The sequence below is a fragment of the Panthera leo genome, chromosome D2, assembly GCF_018350215.1.
Source record: "Panthera leo isolate Ple1 chromosome D2, P.leo_Ple1_pat1.1, whole genome shotgun sequence".
NCBI classification, from domain to species: domain Eukaryota; kingdom Metazoa; phylum Chordata; class Mammalia; order Carnivora; family Felidae; genus Panthera; species Panthera leo.
Window position 1 is genome coordinate 150,368 of NC_056689.1, and position 13,970 is coordinate 164,337.

Genomic DNA, 13,970 nt, shown 5'->3' on the forward strand with positions numbered 1-13,970 from the left:
TGACATTTAAAATGGTATGGTTTGGGAGGTAATTTTGTTTTTAAAGAGTGAATTCCAAGCTGTTCCTGTAACCTGCCCCTCTCAGGGCACTGAGGCATGCTTTCATGAGTAAAAGACCAGAGGGCATCTGTGCTGCCAGCACAAAGCACCACAAACTGGGTGGCTTAAAATCACAGAACTGCATTCTTTCCTGGTTCTGGGACCAGAAGTCCAGAATCAGGACTTGGTGGGGCCAGGCTCCCTTCCAAGGGTCTAGGCTCCAGTCTGGTGAATCAGGAATCCCAAATCCCAGCAGTAACATCAACAATGTGGACTGTCCAAGCACTTGAGAAGAATTAGATTACATGAATTGTTTGCTTTTATGAAGACATCACAGATGTCTCTTGAAAAATCAGCAAATATTGCAGGTAGTTGAGGACATTATCGCCTCTGACTTACAGGCTGCTTTTCTGGCGCCCTTCATTTGGCTTTTGGGACCCAACTGCCACGGGTTTTAGACGGACATGACTGAAAGGATCCCAAGTCACCGGGATCTACCCATGTTCAAGCTCCAGGAAGGGCATTTGGCTTAGGACCCATTCATAATGCAGAGACTCCCACTCGCAGTAGTTTTTGTTCTGAATCTAACTCCTAGTATGGTTGACCACATGGGTTTTCTTCTGTTGGTAAACTTGGAGGAATTACCTAATTTTATTTAAAACGCTCAACAAAGTTCAGCACTGCCTTCTTCATCAGGGCGGCCGTTGGGCCTCGGGCGGTGGCGGGAGGTGATCCAGTGACCATGTCGTTTCGGTTCGGCCTCGGTTGGGCAATAGACACCCGGCGTGGCGGGTCCAGAGGGTGTGAGGCTGCACCTGCTCCTCTCCCGGGGAGCCCCTAGGTCCTTGGACCCACCACCCCTCGGTTCCGCCCCAGTCCCGCCCGGTCCTGCGCTGCCCCAGCCCGGTCCGGCAGACGCTACATCAGTCACGAGGCCTGTCCGTCCAGCAGCCAGGTCACTGTGGTCACCAGCGCTTCGGGGAGGCGGAGAGCTGTGGATTCGAGGACTTGGGTTGTACAGGTGCATGTGGCCGGCTGACCCTGCGCCCACAAGGACTGCGTGCGCCCCCGCCCGGCGAATCCCCACTGTTGGGCCTGAAGGCCACGCAGCACCGGGGACAAGGTGTCAGGGAGCCATCGCGCGGTGGATCCTGCACCAAAATCTGAATTCGAACTTTCTGCGTTTGTTGATGCAGAAAATCAGATGGCTTTCACAAGGGCAAGTAAAATGGGAGGGTGACTGCAGTTTTTAACCGTGAGTTTATTCTTTGAAGAATAAAACACTAGACGCAAGATAGTGGACATGTCCCCTCACCCCATCCCCCACGTTGAGTGCTGGGGTGTGACTGTAGACACCCAGTCAGAGAGGATGAGACGCAGGTGTGCCACCCAATGCCCAGTGCGTGGCAGGCCTGGAAGTGCACCCCCCCTGCCAGTCTGACCCCTGGGCACCCTATGTGACTGTCAGAGTAAAGGCCATTTCACAGCATAAGTGGCCTCTGGCTGCTCTCCAGAGTCCTGGGGACCTCAGACCACACTGGCGTAACTGCAAACCCTGGGTTTATAGATTACACGCAAGCATAAGATAGGTTCTGAAGAAAGTATTTCCTTATATAAAATTAAAAAAAAATTTTTTTTTTGAGTGCTGTTCCAAATGACAAGATATCAAGATGATTTTGGTGAGGTCCAAGCAGCCTTTTATGAGAGGTGGTTAGTCCCTTTCATCACGCTTTACGTTGGGCCTCAAGGTTTCCTTGTACAGACTTTGGTTTGGAGGCTAAGGTTATGGGCACAGCTCTGTCACCTGTCACTTCCTCTTGAAGCTTGTTTCCTCACCAGTCACAGCAATGACAGCCCCTCTCTCACACAGTCACTGTGAGGATGGTGGCAGGGTCCCTGGCACTCAGTGCTTGCTTAGAGTGAAGGCCACCTCCTGTCATGAATGACACTGTCAGGTCCTTCTGGTCTGTGCTCAGTACACTCACCCTTACAGCAGTGCCTCCCCAGGTATGCATGATCCTTTGTTGTTTACCAAGTACTCTTCTGGAAAACCATTCTGTGGGAGGAGAAAACTATAGCGGGGAAGCCCGAGACTCAGCAGCCTTTTCAGAATTCCCACTGTGTTTGATCCATGTGTATCCAAGACTTGTGAAGCCAGAGGCGTGATTCCACCTCCCCCTCAAACGCAGTGTTTAGAATCACAGGCTGTTACAACCAGTGGATCAGTCTGGCTAACCACAGGGACCCAGGGCTGCTTGCCTACGGGACAGACCAGTGGGCCCAGTTGTGGGGAACTGGGATTGTTCACATTTGCCGGGTGCCAGCAGGTGTGGTTTGGGGTAGCGGGTCTAACCAAGAGGCTGCAGACAGACACCATAGCAGACAAAGGAAAGCACGTCTGCACCAGTGGATGCCGCGCGATGGGGCCTGTGCCCAGTGTGGGCTGACAGTCCTTTCCTTCCAGACGTGTTCCTGCCCTGCGCACAGAGGGATGCAGCTGGGGAGAAGAACTAAGAAAACCCACTGCTATGGACTGATCTTCTAGTTCAAATACTAAACCCAGCCACACAAAACCAGGGCTGGTGTGGCAGAGCCCCAGAAAGCTGCCTTTCTGTCTGTTTTACCCAGACAGAAAAAATCTCTTAAAGGACTTCTTAAGACTAATTTATTTGGAACTTTATATATATATTTTTTCATTAAAAATTTTCTAAATTAACATATGATAAAGCTGACACTCCTAAGAGTTTTGATACCTGGTATGGTTTTCTGTAACCATCACCACAATCAGAGCACAGAGCAGCTGTGACTCCGAAATATCCTTCCAAGCTTCCCCTTTGTAGTCAAGCCCTTTGGCCACCCCAGCCTCAGGCAACCAGGGATTGGTCCTCCTTCTCTGGGTTCTCACCTTTTCCAAGGTGTCACACAAATGTAATTGTGTGTGATGTGACCTTGGGAGGTGGGCTTCTTTGGGATCCCTTGGGTCTAATGTCTTTGACATTTATCCATGTTGTTGCTTTTTGGTGGTGTTCCACTGCATGATTTTTGTTTTACATTCACCCAATGAAAGATATTTGGGTTGTTTCCATATTTTTGGTGGTTGTGAATAAAGCTTCTATAAACATTTATGTAAAATAAGTCAATGCATATTTCTTTTTATTTGCAATATATGGCAAGTTATTCCTAAATGTAAATAACTCTTAAAAATTTTTGACAGTCGTGTATTAGGTACACAATTTATTAGGAATAAAAATTTCTAATCTGTAGTAAGTAGGCTTGCTGGCCCATTAATAGGGCTGGATTCAGGTGCCTGTAACCTCTGTGGCTATGCAAGGCCCTATGCTTCTCTTAATGCTCTGCTGGAATTGTCTTGAAACTGTGCACTGGGTCCCACAAATTATATACTCAGTTTAATAATCATAATCAAAGGGAAATTTTTATATCTGCTCCTCTTTCCCAAGTCTCTTGGATGTCACAGTTTTTTTCGTTACTTTATTCCCCCCAGTTAATAGCATATTCTGTTAAATAAGAGCACACAGTCTTGAGATGAAAAGAAGGCTATAGCTGAGAATTTTAAGAACATGTCCCCCCCACCTAGCAGGTAAGCTCTGGCTCTTGGTACTTTCTAGGCTGTGTCTGGGTTACCAGGGAGTCTGGCCATGCCTGACTAAATAGATTGTTAAGATATGAGATGACTTCTTAGAACAAAGCATACCTGCAAAGTTGTCTTTCCCTTTAAATTTCACCTGCCTCCTCCGTTATGATTGTTCATGGTTATAGTATTGCATAATTTTCTGAATTATTATTTTATAGCTTAACTGACTGAGCCACCCAGGTGCTCCAAATTATTATTTTATAGCTTTTAAAATCTTGAAAGCCTTTTTCTTTGAGCCCAGTTTGACCAGGACTAATTGTCACTGGTAGCGTATTAGTTTCCTAAAGCTGTCATAATAAATTACCACAAACTTTGTGACTACAAACAACAAAAGTTTATTTTCTCATAGTTATGGAGGCCAGTCATCCCAAATAAAAATATCAGTGGGTTTGGTTCTTTCTGGAGGCTCAGAGGGAAACCTGTTACACACCTCCCTTCTAACTTCCCAGTGCCACTGGGAATCCTTGGTGTTCCTGAGCCTCTTAGTGGATCACTCCAATCTCTGCCCCCATCGCCACATGGCCTTCTTCCCGGAGTCTCTTTGTGTTCTCTTCTGTCTGTATCTTCTCTCATAAGGACACTGGTCTTTGTATTTAGGGCCCACCCAGATAATCCAAGAGTTCTCGTCTCCAGATCCTTAATTCCATCAGCAAAGACCCTTTTTCCAAATAAGACCATGTTCATAGGTTCCAGTTGGAAATATCTTTTAGGGGCCATCATTTAACCCACCACAGATAGGATGAGTCTTTTGGTCAGTAAAATCTCTTAAGCTTCTGCGCATGAAATAATTTCTGTCTTATTAAGGGAGATGATTCATTTTCATAAACACCAAATAAAAGTTGTGCTGTCTAATTAACAGTAGGTTTACAACCTAGTGGAAATATGTATGAACCACAACCACCCCCCCACCCCAGAATGGAGCCCCATACCCTTGGACACTTCATTTCCTGGTTCTTCTTTCCATCTCTGCTTCACAGACTTAGTTTCCTGGGCTTTACAATGACCATGTATCATAGCATAAAGGGAGGAGGGACTGAAAGATTCCAATCAGACTACTTTTTGCCTTAGGTGGGCATAGGTGACATCCAGTAAAGGCTGTAACCTTTGTAGTACTCAGCCAATGAGGAACCAGGGGAGGGACTTCAGGCTAGGAGATAAATTGTCTGCTGTAACCGTCCTGAGTGTGCCTGTAGGTCAGACACCCACTGGTTGCAAGAACATTCATTAAGTCCTCACTTCACTGTGCTTGATTCTCTCTCCACGTCCATCCTTAGTTTGCACTGATGGGCTTATTTTTCACACTAGTCATCTTGGCTGTGACTGTGGTGAGGGATGGGTCCTGCACCCACTGGCATGCACTGGTTTACAGCTTGCTCCAGAGTACAAAAGCTGACTGTTAGGTTTCCAGGAAGTTTGCAAGCCATTTGTTCCACACAACCATTATTAAAAGTTAAATTATATAAATTTACAGTTAAATAAGTTACATTAAAACCAAACTTGTATATACTTAAAACTCATCCCTTCCTAATTATTTACTACATTTAATTGTTCTGTGCTCTGAAGTTATTCACGTCTGTTGCACTTTCATGTGCTGCTGGCCATCTCTCCTCAACACCAAGCACAGTCACATGGGTAGCCTGAAATCAGCTGTGGCAGCAGTGTTCACAAGGTGGAAATCGGCAAGTGCTGACCTCCTCCCCCAGAGCCAGTTGTTAAACATTTCTGAGAATCCTAGTGATCCTGGTATCCATGACAGTAAGCTCTGGAAACTTCCAAGCAAGAATCCAGAAAAAGTGTCCTGTACTATGGATGCTAGGTAGCCTGGATGTTACGATTTCAGTGGGCAATTCTTTAAGTGGGCAATGCATAATTAAATGCTGTTTGCAATTTTTAACTGACATGTGACTTTACCTATTACTACATTTATAAGTCAAAAAAGATTCTTTGCCAGTCTATATATCCTTACATTTGTTTTTGAAAATAATGTTATCGAAACTTAGATGATAACATAAATGTTTTCAAGAATGCAAAGCTGATAGTTTGCAGACACTTGCAAACCTCTTATTTTGGTCAGTTTAGGGATACTACAACAGAGATGCTCTCTGAAACTTGGAGTTGGCCAGGCTTTTAACTTTGTGTGATCTAATGGAATACTTTAGTTTGATATACTTTTTCGTTTTCCTTTGTTTTGCACTGCCTCCCCAGGCATCAGCTGGAAGTGAATTAAATGGCCCGAGAGGCAGCAAGAAGGTTCTGAAGCTAGCAAGGTATTAGAATAAAATTGATTATCTGGAGATGTTTGCATATGGAAGCAGCCCTCCTACCTATTCATTTTTGGTTCAACCTAAGGTGTGTGGGAAGCTTGATGCAGGGTTTGATCCCTCTGCCTATGTGGCTTCTGAATCAGGGATGAACAACTTAAAATACATAAAAGAGAAATCATAAATAAAAGCCAATATGACTAAGGGGAAATATAATTTTAAAAATTATTAGAAACTTTATCTTTAGGCAGTTTCAAATAAAAAATAAATCCAGAAGGTAAGGAGAGACCTGATTTGAAGCTATTGCAGGTGGGTAAAGGGGGGCAGGACAGTAGGGGTACACAGGCACCATATCTGCAGGTGTCTCAGAGGTCAGGCAGATAGAGCTGTTCTTTCAAAGCAAGGAGTCAACAGGCTAGAAAGAACTCCTGTGGAGACTGGCTGAGCAGGTGCTGTGACTGGACAGTGGGGCAGGAAAAGTGTTTGTGGTTGGCTGGTTCTCAGGAGAGGCTGTTGGGGGGAGGGATAATGTTCTGCAGTCCAGTCTTCCTTAAGCCCCCAGTGCTTCCTTAAGCTCACAGGCCAGAGTTCAGGGGTCCAGAGGAGGGAGAGAAGTCAGACTAAAGTTTGGGCAAGTCAGGCTCGTGGTCATTTTGTCCAGATTGGTCAGTGAGGACAAAGTGTTCAACATACAATCATTATAAGACAAAGAACTAGAATTTGGAGGGTCTGTGTCTGGTCTTGTTGCAGATAAAGAGGGTCAACCATGTGTCTTAGAGAAGTCATATGTGGAATAAATTTGCAGTAAGTTGTTTTCTGAAATACAGAAGGGTGATGGTAGTGATGTGGAGAACGAAGGCAAAAGAAATGTAGATAAAGTTAAATCTCATTATAACTTGCAGCCATTGACAAATACTTGACAGGCAGAGTAAGACATTCCTCCATGAACTCCCTACTGTCTTAATGTTAATGCTTTGCTAGAGAGGAAACAACCTTAGCTTCACAATAGCCAGGCTTCCGGGATGCTGTAAGTCTTCTTTAACATATGAAAATTCTTTTGGAAACTTCTTTGTGTTTACCTCCCCCAACTTCCAAGTATATAATCAATTTCTCCTCACGGCCTAGTGCAGCTCTTTCTGCCCAAGTGTCCCATCACCATGCTTTAATAAAACCACATTTTTTAATTGTAATGAAAACATCTCAAGAATTCTTTCTTGACTGTTCACTCCAGAGCCCCCACATCTAATCATGTGAGTGGTGGTGAGATTCCTTGACTATCTATATTTTCCAGGAGTGCAGGGTGAAGTTCAACATATTCTGCAGCTAATGCAGTTCACTCCATATTTTCCATTAGACTTTGGCTCCAATTTTGTCTCTGTTTGAGAAGTTGGATCAGATATTTTTGTTTTGTGTTCTATTAGCCTTTCATCTAAAAAAAAAATGCCTCTGGGATTGGTTGGTGGCTGGAAGTAAAAGTTTTGCATGGGTCCCGGCTTGTAACTTCTGTCTTCACAAAGCAATTGTGTTTGTATTGTCTCTACCCCTTGTAACTTCTGTCTTCACAAAGCATATGTGTTTGTGTTGTCTCCACCCCAGTCCCGAATGCTTTCCTGCAAGCTTTCCTGCAAGATGTGAGACATAGCCAAGGTGTTTTTGTAATTGGAAGCTGCCACAATGACTGTGCTCCAATGCCAGGGGGAAGGGGATGTTCCTTCTGGAGCCCCCAAAGGGTCGGCCTTCCTGTGTTGACTCCTCTGAGTTTCTCCCTTTCCCCTCCCTTCTCTCCCTCCTACTGATGGCATCACTTTTTGTGTTGGGAAGCACTGCAGACATATTATGTTCTCTATGCAGAATAGCTGTCCCTGTACTGCCTATAGTAATGGTGCTTGATTCAGAAAGCACGTAAGAGAATATTTGTGGCAGTAGAACTTTAATCATGAACACATCCCTACATCGTTCAATGTGTGCTGGTTAGTACAGCTTTACTTATGGCCACCTCACACATGTAAGAACACTTATACATGTATACATTTTGCACACATTTGAAATAACATGAATAAATATTTGGGAGATGGGATGGTGCTACAAGAGAACACGATCTGAGGTGCAGACCTGTATCTCAATGTCCACCCCGCTCACTCACTTCTGTAAGTCCTGAGCCTGTTGCTAAAACTGAGTGTCTTTCCACATCTGCAAAACGCAGGTGCTGAGCTGTGCTAAGGGTGTTGTTGTGAGGGTTAAACTGGATGAATTTGTAACAGAACACACACCAGGTACTGAGCAAATGTTAGTATCCTGCTCTAATTTACTGAATGTCAGCACATGCACCAAGCTAGACCCCCTGAGGGTCCTACTTTCAGAGGTCTTACAATCTAAATGGGAAATCATATAGACAGATACATGATATGTAAATGCATATCAATTTACATTTTCAGAAAACCTACCTAGGACTTCGCAAACTTTTATCATCGCTTGAAATTAATCTTGTATTTTGAGCCTTGTGCTTATTCATAACTTAATCTTTGGTGGGTCTTTTTATCACCATCCCTTTTGCCCTCTGCCTTAGGTACTTGCCCCCCTTGTTGTCAAAATTTTACTAATCATAAAACGGTGACCTCCGTGCTTAGCCCTGTATTAGCAGTCATTCCTGAAGCTGCATTGTATGCAAGGAATAGATCTGTACACAGTCTTTGTCTTCCAGGCCCATCCTTCTCTCTCTGCACCTGCTGCTTTGCAGGTCTCAGCTGCCCAGCACAGGCCAATTTCATTCCTAAGCAGCTGCCAAACACCAGGTCAGCCACAGGAACTCCTGTGCCTCCCTCCCCACTGGAGCAGGAAATTGTGGGTAAAAGAAGAGAAGCACGGAGGAGCCTGGGAGGAGAGCCGCCTTTGCGAGTTCACCACAGATGAGCAGGCACAGGCAGGCACTGACAGAGACAAGGGATGGCAGGCTCTCCCCAGGCTGCATTAGGACCACAAGGCTGTGAATGTGGCCAGATTCCTGCTCCAAGGTCTCTTTTGTCCTCAGGCAGCCATGGAGCTGTCAGGCTCAATGAGGCAGTAACACAGCAGAGGAAGCTGTGCAAATGATTTTGTTTTGCACTTGGGCAAAGATTGCTCTGTCATGGCAACAAGAGTTGCCTGTGAATTTCTAGGCTCTGTGTCTGAAAGCATTTCACTTTGGAGACATGAAGAATGTGGTCAGTGCCTTCACAAGGCAGCAGGAGGATTTTGTAGACCTATTTTGAATACCGAGAGAGGGATTCAGTTACCATTTCCTGGCACACAATGACCCTCAAAAGGGCCATTCTTAGCTCAGCAAGTGTAGACCATTCCATTTTAACAGCATCCTTCTATATGTTATAACAATTACTAACGGGTTAACGGTAGGTGAGTTCAGGCCATGGGATAGACGTAGGGAACAGAGATTCATGGTAAGAAGCTTCTTTTGGGGTCTTCAATGACAATTATTAGTTCTGGAGAAATATTCAGAGCCTGATGGATTCTTAAAATGGAGCACAAAATTGCAAATAGATATTCTGTATAATGTAGTCAGCGTATAGTGATCAGGTCACAAACATTGGTGATTAATTTATTTGGTTAGGTACGAACTAAGAATGGGAAAACTAAACAATTTCAAACCATGTGCTTTTAAAAACTTTTTAATTTGAAATGATTGTAGATCCACAGGAATTTGTAAAAGCAATATTAGAAGGAGGTCTCATGTGTCCTTTACCCAGTTCTCCCAATGGTAACATCTTGGGTAATAGTAGTATGACATCACAACCAAGAAATGGCATTGGACAGTCTACTAAGACTATTCAGATTTTACCAGTTTTGCATTCACTTGTGCAGGCATGTGCATAGCTCTGTGAAATTTTATCATATCTGTAGATTTGTGTAGCCATCAGCACAATCAAAATATGGATCTTCTCCATCACCAGAAGACTCCTTCTTACTATCCCTTTATAGCTACACCCATCTCCTCTCCCCATTCCTAGCTCCAGGTAACCAGATCTGTTTTACATCTGCATAGTTTTGCTATTTTAATAATGTTATATAAATAGAACCATAAAGTGCATTTTGAAATTGGCTTCTGTTACTCAGCATAATTTCTATGAGAGCCATTAAAGTTGTTAGGTGTATCAATAGTTTTTATTGCTGAGTAGTATTCCATGGCATGCATGTATCAGTTTCTTTAGTCATTAATACATTGAAGAATAGTTGAGTCATTTCCACTTCGGGCTATCAAAGAAAGCTGTGGCATGGTTAATTTTATGCATCAGTTTGGCTGGGCTGTGGTTCCCAGTTGCTTGATCAAACACCAGCCTAGATACACACCCAGGCTAGCCCTAGCATCTGCTTCTTGTCTACTGTGCCAGGCTCCTCACTCTTAGTCCCCATCCCAGTGGCCTTGGCATGGACAAAATGGAAGATGCCATGCCACAGGGATTGTCTTGTTTATCCAGGGTGTAGGGTGGTGCTCTTGGAAGCTAATCCTGGTGACTCAGTCCATAGCTGTGGTTCAAGTGAGAACTATAAAATGTTTCACACCCTGTATTTACGAATCCAAATACAAATCAGAAAAGGAATTTATAGAATATGCCCCGCAAAGCAGGACTGGTCTTTCCTCCACAATGCTTGAAGCACCCACACATTTGGTCTCTATAGCTGGTGTCTTTGATGCCTATGTTCCTCCTGAGGGTGATGCTCGCATGTCATCTCTTTCAAAAGACTGACACAGACTGAGCAATTGAGAGATGCTGTGGTATCAGTGTTGTCAAGCTGCAGGATAAAAGAATATGGTGCTAATTATAAAACAAAGGGCTTCCCTGAAAAATCAAGGATATCTTTACTGAGGCTCATCTTTATCTAAACAATTCAGACCATGACTGATTTTATACTTCGGTAACTGAAAACTTTTTCCTGGACATGGTCTGGGAAATTAAATCTAAGACTATCCACTGGAACTTCGTAGAATCTTGAGCTACTGAGAGTGGTTCAGGTTCACTGTTCAGGTCTGATGAACCAGGGCAACATTTATGGCCAGGTCATGGTCCGCACACACACCTGGCAGACCCTGGCCATCTGTGACTGGTTTGGCCAATCAATGTATGATCGGGATGTGGCCATCTTGTCCTGCAGTATGTTGTGTTGGAAAAGTACCTGATAAACCCCTATGAGAGTTGGATAATGCATTGCCAGATGGATAATGCAGCCCATCCTTAAAGAAAGCAGTGATGATCCTTGGCCTCCAGCTAAAATGGGGGGAAGGAGAGGCACATAAGCTTCAACTAGCCTAATGTCAAAAATGACTCCTGGGGTAAAGCACTGGTGGTGAGGTGGCTGGAAGCGGAGAATTGTCTGAGTCTGGGAGCTGGAAAGTCCAGCTCTATCAAAGTGTTGGACAATTATGGTGGGTTCTATTCATTTCCCCTGGTTCAGACCGGAAATAAAACAGCCTTCGAATGGCAGAAATGGAAGGTGGGCTTATTGTGAGGGATGTGATTTCCAGGAAATCCAGACTTGGGAAAAATAATTCGTATTTATGAAAAACGGTATCATTTGAGATGTTTTCTCACTGAATCGGCATTTGAATTTCATAGAATGTAAATCCAAAGAAATAATTTATCTCTCAACCAAACAAAATACTAGTCTATATGTTGCTGCAAAGGTACTGTCTCTTTTAGATGTAATTAACACTGGAATCAGAAGACTTTGAGTAAAGCATATTACCCTTCATAATGTAGGTGAGCATCATCCGATCAGTTGATGGTCTTAAGAGAAAAGACAGATCTTCCAAACAGGAGGAATTCTGCCTCTAAACTGATTGCCTTCAAATTCAAACTGCAAAAGATCGATTCTTCCCTGGTTCTTCATCCTGCTTGGCCTGCCCTGCAGATTTTGCATTTGCCAGACCCAACAATGGAGTCAACCAATTCCTTAAAATCAATCAGTTGATCAATATCTATCTATCATCTATCTAACCATCTACATTTTTATATGCTATCGGTTCTATTTCTCTGGAGAACCCTGATTAAATACAGTTTCTATGGACATTTAGGTGCATATTTTTTTTAATGTTTATTTATTTATTTTGAAAGAGAGAGCAAGCATGAGGAGAGGAGAGGGGGAGAGATAGAGAGAGAGAGAGAGAGAGAGAGAGAGAGAGAGAGAGAATCCCAAGCAAACTCCATGCTGTTGGTCCAGAGACTGATGCGGGACTCAGTATCACAAACCATGACATCATGACCTGAACTGAAATGAAGAGTCAGATGCTTAACCGACTGAGCCACCCAGGTGCCCCTTAGGTGCATATTTTTTTTGTGAATATAAGATTTCATTTTTCTGGCATAAATGCCTAGGAGTATGATGTTGGGTCATATGCTAAATGTGCATTCATTTTTTCTAACTGCTTAACTATATTTCAAAGTGACTGTATCATTTCACATTCCTACTCAGCAACGTATGATGAGCCAGTGTCTCTTCATCTTTACCAAAATTTGGAATCCCACTATTTTATTTTATAGTCAGTCTGACGGGTACATAGTTCTCTCATTATGGTTTTTTTTTAAACTTTTTTTTAATGTTTACTTATTTTTTGAAAGAGAGACAGAGTGAGAGGCGGAGGGGCAGAGAGAGGAATCACAGACTCCGAAGCAGGCTCCAGGCTCCGAGCTGTCAGCACAGAGCCCGACATAGGGTTTGAACTCATAGAGTGTAAGATATGACCTGAGCTGAAGTTGGACACTTAACCGACTGAGCCACCCAGGCGCCTCTCATTATGGTTTTAATTTGCATTTCCCTAATGGCTAGTGATCTTCAGTATTTTCCATGTGCTTATTTGTCATCTGTGTGTCTGTTTGGTAAAATGTCTATTTATGCTCTTTGCTCATTTTTACATTGGATTACCTTTTTATTTTTTATTTTTGTGTTTCAGGGGTCCTTAATCCACATATGGTGTCCAAGTATTTCCTCCTAGCTTCTAAGTTATCTTTCTGTTCTTTGAGAGGGTCTTCAGAGCAGTTGTACCTTTTGATGAGGTCCTCATTATCATCTCTTCTTTCTCGCACAGTGCTTTTGGTGTTGAGTCCAGAATCTCTTCACTAGACCCTAAGCACTGAAGATTTTCTCCTAAAAGTTTTATAGTTTTGCATTTTACACTTGAATCTGTGATGTATCTTAAGTGAATTTTGTACAAAGTGTGAAGTTTAGATTGGAGTTCTCTTTTTTCCCTTAACACGGTTAATTGATCCTATTTGTTGAAAAGGCTCTCCTTTCTCCATTGAATTGCTTTTGGAGCTTTGTTAAAAATCAGTGTGAGATTTTTTGTGGGTCTATTTCTGGGTTCTCTTTTCTGCTCCATTCAGAAACAATCTTCACCAATACCTCATGCCCTTGACAACTGTGGCTGTAGAGTAAGCCTCAACATTTCAGCCTAAATAGAGTGATCTCCCAACTTTATTCTTGTTTTCCAAAACTCTTCGACCAATATTAACTTCTTTGCCTTTCTATAAATTTTAGAACAAGCTTGTCCATGTCTACCAAAAAGTCATTTATTATACAAAAAAAAAGCTTTATTTAATTCTATTTTTGCAAGTCATGTGTGTTTGTCAATGAAAATTTAGAAAATACAGGTAAACGTTAAGAAGAAACTATAATGTCCTTCCATTGAAAGGCCATTAGAGTGCCAAAAGACCTCAGGAACTGAGCTATTTTGTTCTGTCGTTCTAATTGTCTATTCATTGTAAATACTATAATTTCTTAATTACTATCCCTGTTTAGCATCTTTACATATATGATGAATAACCACTTACATTGTCCTTTTTCCTCAAAATTGTCTTTTTCCTTAAAACTGGCTGGTTGCTGTGCTCGCTTCGGCAGCACATATACTAAAATTGGCTGGTTGCCGCCACATAAATTTTAGAATCAGCTTGCCAACTTGCATGAAAAAGCCTGTCCAATTTTGACTGGAATTATATTTAATTTATAGATTAATTTGGTAATACGTGACATCT

General features: G+C 42.9%; 1 pseudogene; it reads left to right on the forward strand.

Annotated features, from left to right (window-relative positions):
* Positions 1–2,459: 2,459 nt before the first annotated feature.
* On the forward strand, positions 2,460–11,181 carry LOC122202647 (annotated as a pseudogene).
* The last annotated feature ends 2,789 nt before the right edge of the window (positions 11,182–13,970 follow it).